Here is a 15087-nt window from a genome sequence, read left to right as displayed (position 1 = left end):
CAATCAATGATAGACTGGATGAAGAAAATGTGGTACATATATACCATGGAATACTATGCACCCATAAAAAGGAATGAGATCACATCCTTTGCAGTGTCATGGATGAAACTGGGAGCCATCATCCTCAGCAAACTGACATGGGAACAGAAAACCAAACACCACATGTTCTCACTCATAAGTGGGAGCTGAACATGGAGAATACATGGACACAGAGAGGGCAACAACACACATCAGGGCCAGTTGGGGGTAGGGGGTGAGGGGAGGGAACTTAGAGGACAGGTCAGTAGGGACAGCAGACCACCATGGCACACGTATATCTGGTGTAGCAAATCTGCACATTCTGCACATGTATCCCATTTTTATTTTTAGAAGAAATAAAGAAAAAAATAAAAAATAAAACCATCAGATCTCATGAGACTTATTCACTGCCACAAGAACAGCTATTTATCAAAACACTGAAGCATTTACTTAGATCATTTTAAGTTTTTTTAAAAATTTTTATTTATTCATTTATTTATTTTTCAGACAGAGTCTCGCTCTGTCACCAGGCTGGAGTGCAGTGGCACTCTCAGCTCCCTGCAACCTCTGCCTCCTAGATTCAAGCGATTCTCCTGCCTCAGCCTCCCAAGTACCTGGGATTACAGGCTCCTGCCACCATGCCCAGCTAATTTTTGTATTTTAGTAGAGATGAGGTTTCACCACGTTGGCCAGGCTGATCTCCAACTTCTGACCTCAAGTGATCTGCCCACCTTGGCCTCCCAAATTGCTGGGATTATGGGCGTGAGCCACTGGGTCTGGCGATTTATTTTTAATTCTAAAAAAATTATCCTTCTTTTTATTTGTTGGGAAGGAGATGAGGAGAGATAAGGAGAGCTTAGAGTAAAGGACATCAATAGGGGAAAATTTCACAGAGATCACAGATTGTAAAGTTACCAACAACTGTTTTCCTGAATGAGCTGTGAGACAGTCACTCCAACTTTGCATCATTTCTGTAGTTTCCATGTACCTAAATTACCTGCTTTAAACTTACAAGAGATTCAGCAGGTACTTGTACCAGCAAGTATTCTCTAGCTGACATTTAGGTCAGTATTAGGGAAGAATTACTATGTATTCAGCAGTGAGGGTAGCAGTAATTAGGCACAAATGGAGAAATACTTCCTCTTCTTTTCTTCTGTTGCTCTTAGAGCCTTCCTTCCAGCTCAGCCTTCATGCCTTAATTTAGCTACATGTTGGAACAACTAGATCGTGCTAAAAAAGAAAAAGAAAAAGAAAAACACGCAGATTTCCAATTTGCAGTATAAGCAATTGGCTGGACAAGTCTGTGAAAGGAAGTGATAAGATAAATGTGTGTAGGGCTATTTCTACATCCACTATTGAAAGGCTCCTTCCAAAGTCTTGTTACTTTGTCAGTACTTAAAATAAACCAAAAGTGAGCTTTCTGGTGACCTCAATGCAAGAAAGATATATGTATATGTATGTATATGGAGATGTAGATATGTACCTTAGCTATTCTTTTAAAAAAAACTACCTAGCCCCTGCCTAAAACTTGGATATAAAGAGAGAATGATGTATTTACGGAGATATTCAGAAAAATTAGACATTACCTATAAAGTTTAGCACAGACTTATATGTGAAATGTCAAAACCTTCTAGACATTTATTCCAAACCACTTAATTCAAAGTTTACTAAGAGGTATGTGCTTTTAAGTATTTATGTTAATATTTTATTCTAGTAGAACTGCTCATAAACTTGGAACTTTACTAATGTCTCCCTTTCAAACTTCTTCTTCACAGACTTCTGATACATATATTTCTGTCTTTCTCTCCGTCTTTCTAACAACTCTGGACTATTTTCTATTACTTCCAAATAATCAAAGCCCTACCCTTCAGGCTTTCTGAGCAGTCTTCCCCTATGCCAACCTTGATGCATTAGCTAATTCACCCATTTTACCCTAAGAAGGTCTATATATAAATCACTCTAGCCCAGTTAGACTTGACAAACTTTTCTGCAAAGCTTATAAGAAAAAAGAGCAAAAAGAAAAGGCAATAAGAACTAAATTTACTGGTAATTAGAACTAGTTTAAATTTAGAAGAACTTTATAAATATAAGTGAAAAAAGCCAATATTCAAGTGACTGATATTGTAATCCTAAGACAATAACCTAATTTTGTTGCTAACCTCAACCTAGCTTTTTAAAAGAATAAACATTTTACTTTTGTTGATTAACATTTATACAATCATATTTATCAGCTAAGCATGGAAGAAAAATATGTATTATATTTCTTTTGATTCTATGTGATCAATAACAATGATAAAATTATTAATCAACTTTTGATGATTTATTATTTATGCCTTTGGCTGTTAGATGTAAAACACTCTGAACTAGTTTGTTCAATAACTAGCTTTCTTCATTCATTTTTCTTTTCTTTCCTGAATATAAAGAATCTCATTGTCATCTTCAAAGATAGGAATAAACATTTTTTGATCAGCTTTTAACCACAAGGCTCTGTGCTACAAACTGCAGATGTAAAGATATAATATCTGCCCTTAGAGACCTTATGGTGCACCCAATAAAGTAACTAAATACATGAAAATACAAATAAAAATATAAGGTAGTATAAAAGTAGCAAATGGTGTTCTAGATAGTAATGTGAAATTGTGAGGGAGAAAGAAGTTTCTTTTTTGAGACGGAGTCTCACACTGTTGCCTGGATTGGAGTGCAGTGGCACGATCTCAGCTCACTGCAACCTTCACCTCCCAGGTTCAAGCGATTCTCCTACCTCAGCCTCCCAAGTAGCTGGGGTTACAGGCACCTGCCACCATGCCCAGCTAATTTATTTTTATTTTTATTTCTAGTAAAGAAGGGGTTTCACTGTGCTGGCCAGGCTGTTCTCGAATGCCTGACCTCATGGTCCACCTGCCTTGGCCTCCCAAAGTGCTGGGATTACAGGCTTGAGCCACCGTGCCCAGCCAAGAAGTTTCTTAATATTAGGACAATCAAAGACCGCATGACGTAAGCAAGTGGATTTTAAGTGTTCTCACCACAGAAGAAGGATGCTTCTGTGAGACAACGGTGTATTCATTGGCTCAACTTAGCCCTTCTACATTGTAGACAAATGTGAAGACATCATATTGTACACTATAAATAATTACAATTTCTATCCACTAAAAAATCAATGTTTAAAATAAAAAACCTTTAGAAAGCAATGTACAATTAATATAGATTCAAATATTTAATACTCTATCTTATTCAAAGGTTGAATCTTATTCAAAAGTTGAACCTCCTGCAACATGAAGTGGGTTTCATGGCAATCTTATACGTGCTTAATCCTTGTAAAGACAATGGTTCTTTCCTATCCAAATGTCTTAGTGGTGAAAGTAATCAGGAAGAGCAACAAACTAGCAATGGCTGAATGGAAAATAACTTACGAAACACCAGTTCAGAAATCACAGACAGACATTTCACAAAACACAAAAATGCATAGACCAAAGTCACCATTAGCTCTTCTAAATCAGCCAGTAACTAACTCTATGACACAATCCAACAAAGGGAGGAGTCAAGATAAAGACTCAGGCTGGGCACGGTGGCTCACGCCTGTAATCCCAGCACTTTGGGAGGCCGAGGGAGGAGGGTCATGAGGTCAGGAGTTCAAGACCAGCCTGACTAACATGGTGAAACCCTGTCTCTACTAAAAACACAAAAATTAGCTGGTCATGGAGGTGCACAGCTAATCCCAGCTACTCAGGAGGGTGAGGCAGGAGAATTGCTTGAACCCAGGAGGTGGAGGTTGCAGTGAGCCGAGATCACACCACTGCACTCCAGCCTAGGCGACAGAGTGAGATTCCTTCTCAAAAAAAAAAAAAAAAGAAAAAAAATAAGATAAAGATTCGGGCAGGAATGGGGAAAGATACGTAAACGTGTTTTTTAAAAAACATGAGTTTTTAGGAGTGAATACATATGGTGATGAGGGAAAAATGTTTATGTAAATTTTAGAAATTCCTTTAGTTAAATTTTATATTTCTTAAAATAGAAATAGTACTGAGCAGGACCAAGAGGTTGAAGCTTACTGTGGCATCACTAAGAACAAGGAGACTGTCCAAAGGAAGACAGTTATGCCCAACATTTACTAAAAGTGGGCCATTTCTAATTCTGAATCCTCAAAACGCAAGAACCAAAGAGGTTGCCAAATTCTCAGGATTCTTCCTAGCACAAAAATAATTTGCCCCATTGACAGCATGAATTTTAAAATTTAGATCCTAAGACATTTCAGATTTCATCGAAGTTTAAAACGTGCCAGTCTGAACAGTCACCACTGAGAAAGATCTTCAGATTCAGTGACTACAGTTTATCCTAAGCACTTTTTTGGCATATCTCATTTTTTTGTTCTGACTACTCCTATGCATTAATCTGTATGGGTGTGTCAATAAGATACACCAGATTTTATTGAATGAAACACCAAAAGTAACAGGAATAAGTCTTTGAAAATAATTTGGAGTCCCTCCCTAATGAGTAGACATTTGCCCCAAGTCTTCCCATAATAGTCCCAATTTTGTTAAGGGTTTCTTTTTTTCTTTCTTTCTTTTTTGTTATTATTATTCTTTAAGTTCTGGGATACATGTGCAGAACATGCAGGACTTTTACATAGGTATACACATACCATGGTGGTTTGCTGTGCCCATCAACCCATCATCTACATTAGGCATTTCTCCTAATGTTATCCCTCCCCTAGACTATCACCCCTGACTATCGCCCCGGTGTGTGATGCTTCCCTCCCTGTGTCCATGTGTTCTCATTGTTTAGCTTCCACTTATGAGTGAGAACATGTGGTGTTTAGTTTTCTGTTCCCATGTTAGTTTGCTGAGAATGATGGTTTCCAGCTTCATCCATGTCCCTGCAAAGGACATTAACTCATCCTTTTTATATGGCTGCATAGTATTCCATGGTGTATATGTGCCACATTTTCTATATCCAGTCTATTATTTATAGGCATTTGGGTAGGTTTCAAGTCTTTGCTATTGTAAACAGTGTGCATGTGTCTTCACAGTAGAATGATTTATAATCCTTTGGGTATATACCCAGCAATGGGATTGCTGGGTCAGATGATATTTCTGGTTCTAGATCCTTGAGGAATAGCCATACTGTCTTCCACAATGGTTGAACTAATTTACACTCCCACCAACAGTGTAAAAGCATTCTTATTTCTCCACAGCCTTGCCAGCATCTGTTGTTTCCTGACTTTTTAATGATCACCATTCTAACTGGCATGAGATGGTATCTCATTGCAGTTTTCATTTGCATTTCTCTAATGAGCCAGTGATGATGAGCTCTATTCCATATGTTTGTTGACCCACTAATGTCTTCTTTAGAGAAGTGTCTGTTCATATCCTTCACCCACATTTTGATGGGATTTTTTCATGTAAATTTGTTTAAGTTCTTTGTCGATTCTGGATATTAGCCCTTTGTCAGATAGATAGGCAGCAAAAATTGTCTCCCATTCTGTAGGTTGCCTGTTTACTCTGATGTTAGTTTCTTTTGCTGTGCAGAAGCTCTTTGGTTTAATTAGATCCCATTTGTCAATGTTGGCTTTTGTTGCCATTGCTTTTGGTTTCTTATCAATCCGCTCCCAAACAGACAGAACTGCATATAAGGGTCACTTACTTGGATTGATTGTCATCAATAAGGGAACCAATATTTGATGTTGTGAAAGAAAGACATTCATCTCCAGTGATGATTCAAGTTCCTAGAACTACTTTAAAAACTCTAAGTTAAGTAGAATTGGATTATCAGCAAGCACACAGAAGAAGGGTTAATCATTTGCCAAATCACACAAACTCTACTACAGATGGTCACAAAAACGAGGACAATTCACTCTGCACACTGAACTGTGCTGGGCACTAGAAACGAGGTAAGTAGGGAGTTGAACATTGAGAACCCATGGACACAGAAAGGGGAACAACACACACCAGGGCCTGTCTTGGGGTGGAGGATGGGTTGAGGGGAAGGAACTTAGAGGATGGATCAATAGGTGCAGCAAACCACCTTGGCACATGCATACCTATGTGACAAACCTGCACGCTCTGCACATGTATCCTGTTTTTATTTTTAGAAGAAAGAACGAAAAAAAGTAAGAAATGAGGTAAGTATTAAAAGTTCGGCCCTTGAGAAGTTCATAAACACAGAGGAAGTTTTACCTTCAAATCTCTACCATTTCTGAGCAGAGAAACATGGATATATCTGTGTTTTAAAAACACCAAAGGAATCGCCGGTCATGGTGGCTCACGCCTGTAATCCCAGCACTTTGGAAGGTCGAGGCGGGAGGATCACGAGGTCAAGAGATCAAGAGCATCCTGGCCAATATGGTGAAACTCCGTCTGTACTAAAAATACAAAAATAAGCTGGGCATGGTGGCACGCGCCGATAGTCCCAGTTACTCCGGAGGCTGAGGCAGGAGAATCGCTTCAACCCGGGAGGCAGAGGTTGTGGTAAGCCGAGATCATGCCACTGTACTCCAGCCTGGTGACACAACAAGACTCCGTCTCAAAAAAGAAAACAAAAAAAAACATGGAAGGATCTAGCCTTTCTAGGCAACACAGGACAGGGGAAGTATTGCAGACTTTAGGTTTGATGCCAGCTTTTTCACTCCCTACTTATGTGACCTTGCATCTCAACTTCTAAATAGTGACATGAGTGCCATAAATCTTCAAATCATATCTCTGGGAGTACCTACTGAGTGCCAGGTACTGTTCTCTGTGCTTGCTATAGGCCAGTAAAACCAAACCAACCAAAGATGTCTGATCTATGGAGCTGACATTCTGGTGAGCCTTACTTATTTTTTTCTTCTTTTTTCTTATATCTTTTTTATTTATATTTTTTTAGTTGTATCTCAAACAAGAAATAGAAAAAAAAAAATGAGACCAATGTTTTCAATCATCGGATTTGAAAAATGTTAATATTTTGTCATACTTGTGTCAGATATTTTAAAAGAAATAAAGTATTACAAAGTTATGTTTTAAAATTCATTTAAGGTACAAACAGAAACAAAAAGTTGACAAAGGAGATGGGACTGAATCTGGGTCGGTCCTATTGCAAAATTAGTAAAATCAGGACAATAATGAAATATTCACCAATTTATTGAAGAAATGAAGGAAGAGTTCAGCTGTTCTGGACAAAAGAAACACACTGACAGAACGATAAATTACAAGAAAGATAATGGATGATGCTGTGAACCCAAAACCAATTCAACAGACAAACATAGGGACAAGCAGGCGTTTATTTCTTAGGAGCCAAGGATATTTATCACTTGGTATGATACTCATTTGGCCTCAGTAGCTTCTGGAAGAGCTCTGCTCTTAACATTTGAACAATTTATTGCCTAATTATTTAGTGTGCCCTTTTGAAGAGTCTGTCTGCTGGACACTTTCTGAGAGTGAGCACAAAAAGTGGGCTCTTGGAAAGTCATCCCTCCCCCTCATTGCATTAAAAGCAAAATAACCTTTTATCAAATGCTTTGTGACCATTTAGAATATTGAATTTGTATTTTAATCATCGAGTTCAACAGGAATATAGCCAGTGGGAAGGACTTAATTACAAATGATGTCTTTCTCATGGTGATGCCTACAATCCCAGGAGGTGCTTTAATGAAGTTCTGAGCCCTCAGACAGGAAAGGTCAAATGGCTTTCCTCCCCCCTGTACCTCCAAAGTGCACAAAGCTGCACCTTTATCCTAGCAGATGTTCAACCAGGTATAATACTAGCCTAAGGCAAAAATTCCAGGAAACAAGAGCTCAGAGGGAAGCAATTCTCTGGAATTTAGTGGATAAGGGCAGCCTCTTTTGGAGTTTGAAGAGGAGATGAATTCAGATAATCTCCTTTTGAATATAAATGTATATTTTGTTACGAGTGTAATATGCTAGCAGAGATACTATTCTGCTCGGGAATTTATTACATATTAAATATTCATGATATTGCAGATCAATATTTTTTAAGTGTTGAAAATGTTCCTGCTACACTTATGCTATGTACATATTCAAATTTGTATAAGGTAAAACCAGCTGAAATTGCTTTTTGGTAGGTCGAAAAAGGTTGAATATTCCATTTTATCTGGTTCAACCTAATTACTCAAATTGTCTTACAATTAGCAAAAGAATGCAAAGTTACATTTTATAACACCATTTTGACCTGCTTTTCATTCTTATAAAATACTCTTGTATTATGTTAAAAAACACCATTTTAAAATAGGCTGTATATATTATATATAGAATATTTTGATATATATAATTATATATAATATACATGTCAGCGTATTTTGAAATATTGGTTAGCATAAGAGTATTTTATAAGAATGAAAAATAGATCAAAATATATTACTGAAAAATCAAAAAAACTTTGGTTTCTCTTGAAACTTAAAAAGAAAATGGCTTCTTTGCCTTCTCCAAATTAAAATAAAACAAAACAAAACATAACAAAACAAACCTCAATATGCTGTGTGTTAGGAAAAAAAAAATCTTTAGTAAAATTAGATGTAAAAGAGTTTGATTAAGCAAAGAACCATTCTGGCAGTCTCCAGAGGCAGAGTAGGCTCAGAGACTCCAGCACAGCCATGTGGTAGAAGGTTTATGGGCAGAAAAAGGAAAATGAGGTACAGAAACCCCCGGACTGGTTATAGCTCTGCCTTTGCCTTATTTGAACAGGGTTTGAACAGTCGACCACATGTGATTGGCTGAAACTCAGTGTTGGCACAGGAGTAGGCTTCAGTCTGTTTACAATTCCATTTAGGTTATAGTTCACAATGTACAGAGAAACCTTTAGGCCAAACTTAAAATATGTAAGGAGGCAGCTTTAGGCTAAACTTGATTTATCAAATGAAAGATATGGATTTCTACATGGATTACTAATGTTAATAAATACAGGAAATCTTCAAATACAGAATACTTTTTTGATATGGTTTTCTTTAAGAAGACATTTTGGTCTTCAAAAATTATTTTTACAATTTAAGTCTTTGTAAAAGTATTTAGTCATGAAAATAGAGTTGTATTTATTCCTGTATTTACTTGATTTGATTTTTTACCATGGCTTATTATAATGCCTGTGCCCTGATGAAAAATTATAAGGGCTAATCAAAGTAATGTATGCCTCCATAAAGCACAATTTGGCTGAACATTAATTAACTGAACATAAAAATCTTTTCTAAAGACTCTTAAAGCTAATTCCAATGTAAATTTTAAATAACTAGAAAACCATGTGAACCCCAAAACGAATGGAAAAATGTATATAACGTCAATTAAATTAAGCCTGAATAACACTTCATACACACACTATTGACAGGTTAAATACTTGGGATTAAAAAGACTGGGGATCTTTAACAAGGACTAGTAAGGAGGCAATGGGGAAAGGTAGGTTGGAAATAGGGGAGGACCAGTAGGGACAGGATGACTCAGAGGTAAGTAGCCGTCATTATCTCTGGAAGTCTATCTCAGTGGTTGGGGCCATACCTGAAATTGAAAACACAGCTAGGGTATCTCACAATGGTGTGACTAAGTTGCAAAAGAGTTTGTCTTGCGTGGTTAATAAACAATTTCAGAACAGAATACATTAAATTCTCTTAATGCTGTGCCGGAATAAGTGTATAGAGCAGACCACAAAATAGGGGAACAAGTGCCAGTCATGAACCAGCTGATTTGATTTACGCTCCAGGCAATCGCCAGAAATTAGGTTGTTAAGCTGAGGGAACAAGATCGGTATTTAAACTGTCTTTATATGATATCATAGCCACACACCACCAGCCTCGCCACCTTTATGGTGCTTTAATATAAAAATTGGATATTTGTTTTTAAGTCTAATTCGTTTTAAAATACACACCACCCTGAACGTTTACAAGAAATATTAATAGCATAGAAACCCTTTGCATAGTGGAAAACCCGAGATGTATCTTATTTTTACTGGCAGTTAATGTAGAGCCCTACATAACAGCTGCCTCAATAGCCCCTAGATTAGGGACATAAAACTTCAAACCCTTAGCCTGTTCCCTGTGCGGGAGGGGAAACAGAAAAATAAGAGAAGCGCCCTCACCCCGGTTTTGGAATTCCAAGAAACTGTTGAACTGCCTGATGAAGAATTCATTTTGAATATAACTGTCTTCATTTAGGGAGGGTGTGTGAGTGTTCGGTTTGTCTTTGAAATGAAACCTTTCCAAGAGGCACGTGTCGATTTACCAAAGACAGAATGGTAAGGAGGAGCCCGGAGGCAAGAACTGGTGAAATCTCTCAGAAGACGCCGGAAGAACCCTTTTTTCCCCTGCAATCTCTCCTGCCTCTCTCCAGAGTCCAGGAGGAGGCAGTTCCCGAGGTCTAGGCTTTATCTTTAAGACAATAGCGCCGCTCGCCGCCACCCGCGCGATTCGGATCCAGCATCCTGGATGCTGCCCTGCCCCGCGCCCTGCGTGCTGGCTCATCTGCCCACGGGCCACCTGCACTGCCAACCAGAGCCCCTGTCCCGGCGGCCTCCCCAGCATCTTGGCTGCCTCGCGGGTCCCCACTCCCACCTGCATCTCTAGGACGCCCCGGACCCGCCCATCCTCCTGCCCCACTACTTCATGCACTCACGACTCCCCCATTCCCTACGGCCCACGGGACCCTCTACCCCACCGGCGCCCCAGCCCGAGCGGCGGCTGCGGCCCTGAGAAGCCCGCAGTTCCGCTTGCGCCGCGCTGCCCGAACCGGCGACTGGAGCTGGGAGCACGGACACGAATCCCCCGCACGCCCCCAGCGCCCCGCGCCACCTGGCCGGGCTCGCTGCTACTCGGGGACGGCCTGCGTCTCGCCTCCACCCTGGCCGCGGGCCCCTCTGGCTTGTTTGCTTGTCCTCAGTCCCAGGGCCAGCCCCACTCCCTCCTCCCGGCTGCTCCAACAGCCGTTTGCTTCCTGCGGTGTGTTTCTTTTTTTCCCCTTCCTAGACTCCATCAAAGGTGGCTCTGTTATTGAAATATGAAGCCATTTCCTCTCCAAAACCCTTGGTTACTCAAGGCGGGAATCAATGGACCTATATACTCTCCCAGGAGTTATAAATAAATGTCTATTTGTTCAGGAGGCGTTTTCCCGCGTGTCCCAGCATCTTCCCCAGTGGTTATTTCAGGATTGTGTGTGTGTGTGTGTGTGTGTGTGTGTGTGTGTGTGTGTGTGTGTGTGCGCGCGCGCGCGCGGGCGCGGGTGCCCTGTGCCCATCTGGTTCTAATCCTGGGTATGGATCCACAGCCCAACCCCACCCATCCCGTCTCTCCCTCGCATTCCTCATTCTATAAATAAATCCAGGTTCTTTGAGCTCTGTCATCCAAGGATACAATAGCAGTTGTTTGTTAAGAGAAATTTAAACTCAACACCAATACTGAGTCCAGTAAACCAGAAAATATACTTCTGCTGATTTGGGTGGAAGGCCATCACCAGTTTAGGAAGTTTTATGTGCCGTTATCATCATTGTCTGTTATCCTTGATTTCCTTTGGGGAGGGGAAGGCGGGAAAGAGAGGACCTCTCCGACCCTTGGATTTTTCTTTTAAGCAGAGGCTAATAAAACAAAGCGCAAACTGACTGTCCTGAGGAGTGTGCTCACATCGCTGTCCCGCAGATCATTCCACAGACCCCATGTCCCATCCCCTCTGGACAGACCTAGGAGTGGTGAGGGTGAGGGTTTGGGAGGTGTGGTGTGGTGGGGGCTTGTGTGGTTGTAGCGGCCGGCTTTCCTGAACCCCAGAGCGAGATACTTGAGATCTGAGCAGAGGGGAAAGTCATCTAAGAGGCTGCTGCTTTACAAGGTCTGGGCACAGAGCTGCCCCTCCCTTCCTCCCTGAAGTTTGCATGAAGTGCACGTTAGGCTGTAATTAGGGGATCTGGGAGGAGAACTTTCCTGGTGACGCTTTGCTTTTCTTGTGCTCTTGGTGAGAAAGTGCCTCCTTCTTCCCAGGATCAGGACCTCTGCCATCCAGCGCCACAAAGAGACATTCTGCACACACACACTCTCTCTCACACACACACACTCACACTCGCCCAGAGACAAACTTAAGGTGAGGAGAAAGAGCGCTAGCTTCACTTGATCTCCAGCTTCCAACTTAAGCAGAACTTGAGAGCATCCGAACTCCTGGATTTCAGGACAAGGTAAAACTTGCAAAAATTTTCCCCCTCTTTTGGTTATACCTTTGTGCCTTTAAGATTTCAAAGGGCAATACACATGTAATGTATATATACATTATACAAATTTTATTGTTTTCTTTTGAATTTAGCTTTCATTTTAATTTAATATGACACCTCAACTTTTTAAAAAGTTTAATATTGTCGGATAAAATATTTCACTACAATAAACAGGCTCGGTTTAGAATTGGCGACAGAATTAACTCTAGTATGCTGGCTTCTGCTGGTGTTACTGCAAATCTGGTAGTGTCATGGTGTCCAAGTGGTGACTTTTCTATCTGTATTTTAACAACCATTTTTATAGCACCTGAGATGAAAAAAAGGATAGTATAGGCTGAAGGGAAAGGTGAGGAATGGGAATGTCCAGCCAGGCTTATGAATTTTGTGTTAGAGAATATATAGGGTTATGTGAAAAAGAAAGTTACTTTAAGGCATAGGTAATACCTGTTAGATTAATAATCTTAGAAATGTTGCCGTTTTTGGCCCAGGCTTCTCCAGCTAATTATGAAATTAACATCATAGAATAATGATGCATTTCATATATACGATGATGTTGATGGATAATTTTAATGCACTGAAGAGAATGTATAGTCATAGTTAAGATTACTTTTAAAAGTTGCTTAAAGAAATTATTTATATGTTGAGACTGTTCACCACCAAAACAAACCTAAACTTGTTTGGGCTTCGATTAAGTAGTTTTCTTCCATTGAATGTGACTATTGTGTTCAAAATAAGATGGCTTATTAATTTGAGAATAAGTTGCTTTATTTTCATTTATCACTGGAAAAATACACAGAGTGGCCAGTACATTTGGGAATTTTTAGGGTGGAAAGTGTTCCTGTGCATGTTCCAGTGTGATGTCATAGAATCAAACATACTGGCTGGCTTCTTGGAAGCTAATAGTTCTTAAGAAATTAAGGCTCTGGATTAATTTCTAAATGAATGTAATATTTATTCATTACAAATACAGTTTCTGGTAACTATTTCTATGTGATTATTTCTGTGTACTAAATTTGCAGAGATTTTATACACATTTCAGTCATTTCAGTATTTTAATGGAATGAGAATATTGTTCTATCAAAAGCATATCATAGTAGTTATCGTTGGAGAATTTTTAATGTGATATGATTCATAATTCTTACATCAGTTACCAAATTCCATTTACTTACAAAAATGAAAGTTTTCCTTCCATTCAGTAAAATATAATGTATACCAAAGGACTCTTCAGTGATTAGCTTTAGTCTTTAGCCACTTTTATACTACTCATTTTTAAAAATTTAATTGTTTCAGCTAAGAAATGAATTTATATTTTTGTTGATGACCTCTTCCACTAAATTGGAAACAGCTTAAAAACAGAACTAGATAAGAAGTAATGTTGCTTAAGGCTAATTAAATGAACAAGAGATAACCAACAACCTCTACAGACCACTGGTCTACAGGAAGAATGTACCCAGAGGCCAGTATTCTCAACAGCAATGCCTGATGGGCCTGGGTTTTCTATGAGAAACAAGAAGGTGGGGAAACACTATGTTCTTATTTATAAAATGAGCCATTTATTTTCAGCAAGGCCCTGTCTCTCAGAGGAATGACTGACACTGTAATTTAGAAGTACTGAAGAGACTTTCACAGAGAAGAATCAATTCATTATATCCCTAGTGGTTTCACTTCCTTTTCCTTCCTTTGGGAGCAAGTAACACATCCAGGATAAATACATTCAGATTAGGCAGAAAGATACTTTATGTGTAAACGATCTACTAAACAATCCTACCTTTTAGCATCTTGGGTGTGGAATATTGGTATTTTCTGAACAGTTGAAGAAGTCTTTTGAATCTTAAGGTAGTAATGCACTTCATCTTTGTAAAGATGAACAAGAGTTATATTCAGAAAATGACTCCCTTCTCTAGAAAATAAACTAGTTTTCTTTTTCACTTCTTTTTGCCCCATGCACATTTTATTTTTCAGAGTGCATTTTTAAGATAATGGTATCTCACCAGTTAAAATTCTGACAAAATACAAGGCAAATTTGAAAATAACTTTGACAATGCTTCAGATTAATTTTCTGACATCCTGCAGCCATGATTAGTAACCATAGTACTTAGGCTATGTAGTTTAAGTGTACTCAGCCTGTCATTTAAAGGTAACAAAATGCTGTTGGGAGAAGTAGGAAAGGATGGAAACCTGAATATACTTAGGATTTTAATCAATAGTGTTTAAGGAGGATTAGAGGAAACAGCTGGTTAAACAATTATTAGGAGTAGAGAGGACGAGGTGGTATAAATTAATAATGCATCTCTTTATTTACACTATGAACGGGAGGGTCTGTGGTGGTTAACTGTGTGAAGCATGGTCCCTGTGTGCCACCTAGTGGATAAGTCAAATAAGGCTTTCTCACCGGCTTCTTAAAATACTCTTGACTCCTTTGGTTGACGTTTGTTGAACATTAATTAACTACGTGCCAGACGTTGGAATAGGTGCTCAGGGTAGAAAATAAAGCAAGTGATGTTTATATAAGTTAAAAATTAAGGTACAACTCAACAGTTTATGAAATCCCTAGTGGTTGTATTTAAGATCACTTTACTCTTTATTGGATACTTTACCATTAACTTTCTGCCTCCACAAGGATATAGCTTCATAACTGCAACTCACTTCTAATATAGGATTTGTTTTAGACAGACAGGTCATGGAATTGTTCAAGGAATGGTGGAAAGCGTTTGACCATCTTAAATCACTGTTCCTTCTGTAAGGTTTAGTGTTACTGAATTTAGTTGGGTAAACAACCACTAGCTTAAAAGGTTACCACGCAGCTGTACATTGTGTTTCATATTCTTTGATTATTTCATTAAATTGAAAAGGATAGTAGTACAAGTTGTTTTTGAGTAATGAGGTCTATTTTATAAAATACTGCTCTCA

The 15087-nt window shown here is 39.0% G+C and overlaps 1 protein-coding gene across 5 annotated transcripts in view; it reads left to right on the top strand.

Annotated features, from left to right (window-relative positions):
* Positions 1 to 11904: 11904 nt before the first annotated feature.
* HAPLN1 (hyaluronan and proteoglycan link protein 1) overlaps positions 11905 to 15087 on the top strand; it is an 80029-nt gene continuing 76846 nt past the window's right edge. For all 5 annotated transcript variants that reach the window (XM_015451663.4, XM_065546477.2, XM_065546475.2 and 2 more), the window contains exon 1: positions 11905 to 12144. The gene's annotated coding sequence lies outside the window, so the exon portion shown is untranslated. The remainder of the gene's footprint in view (positions 12145 to 15087) is intronic.

This window comes from Macaca fascicularis, chromosome 6, assembly GCF_037993035.2.
Source record: "Macaca fascicularis isolate 582-1 chromosome 6, T2T-MFA8v1.1".
In the NCBI taxonomy this organism is placed as follows: domain Eukaryota; kingdom Metazoa; phylum Chordata; class Mammalia; order Primates; family Cercopithecidae; genus Macaca; species Macaca fascicularis.
Note: the sequence above shows the minus strand (reverse complement) of the source record. Positions and strands in the feature narration are given on the sequence as shown.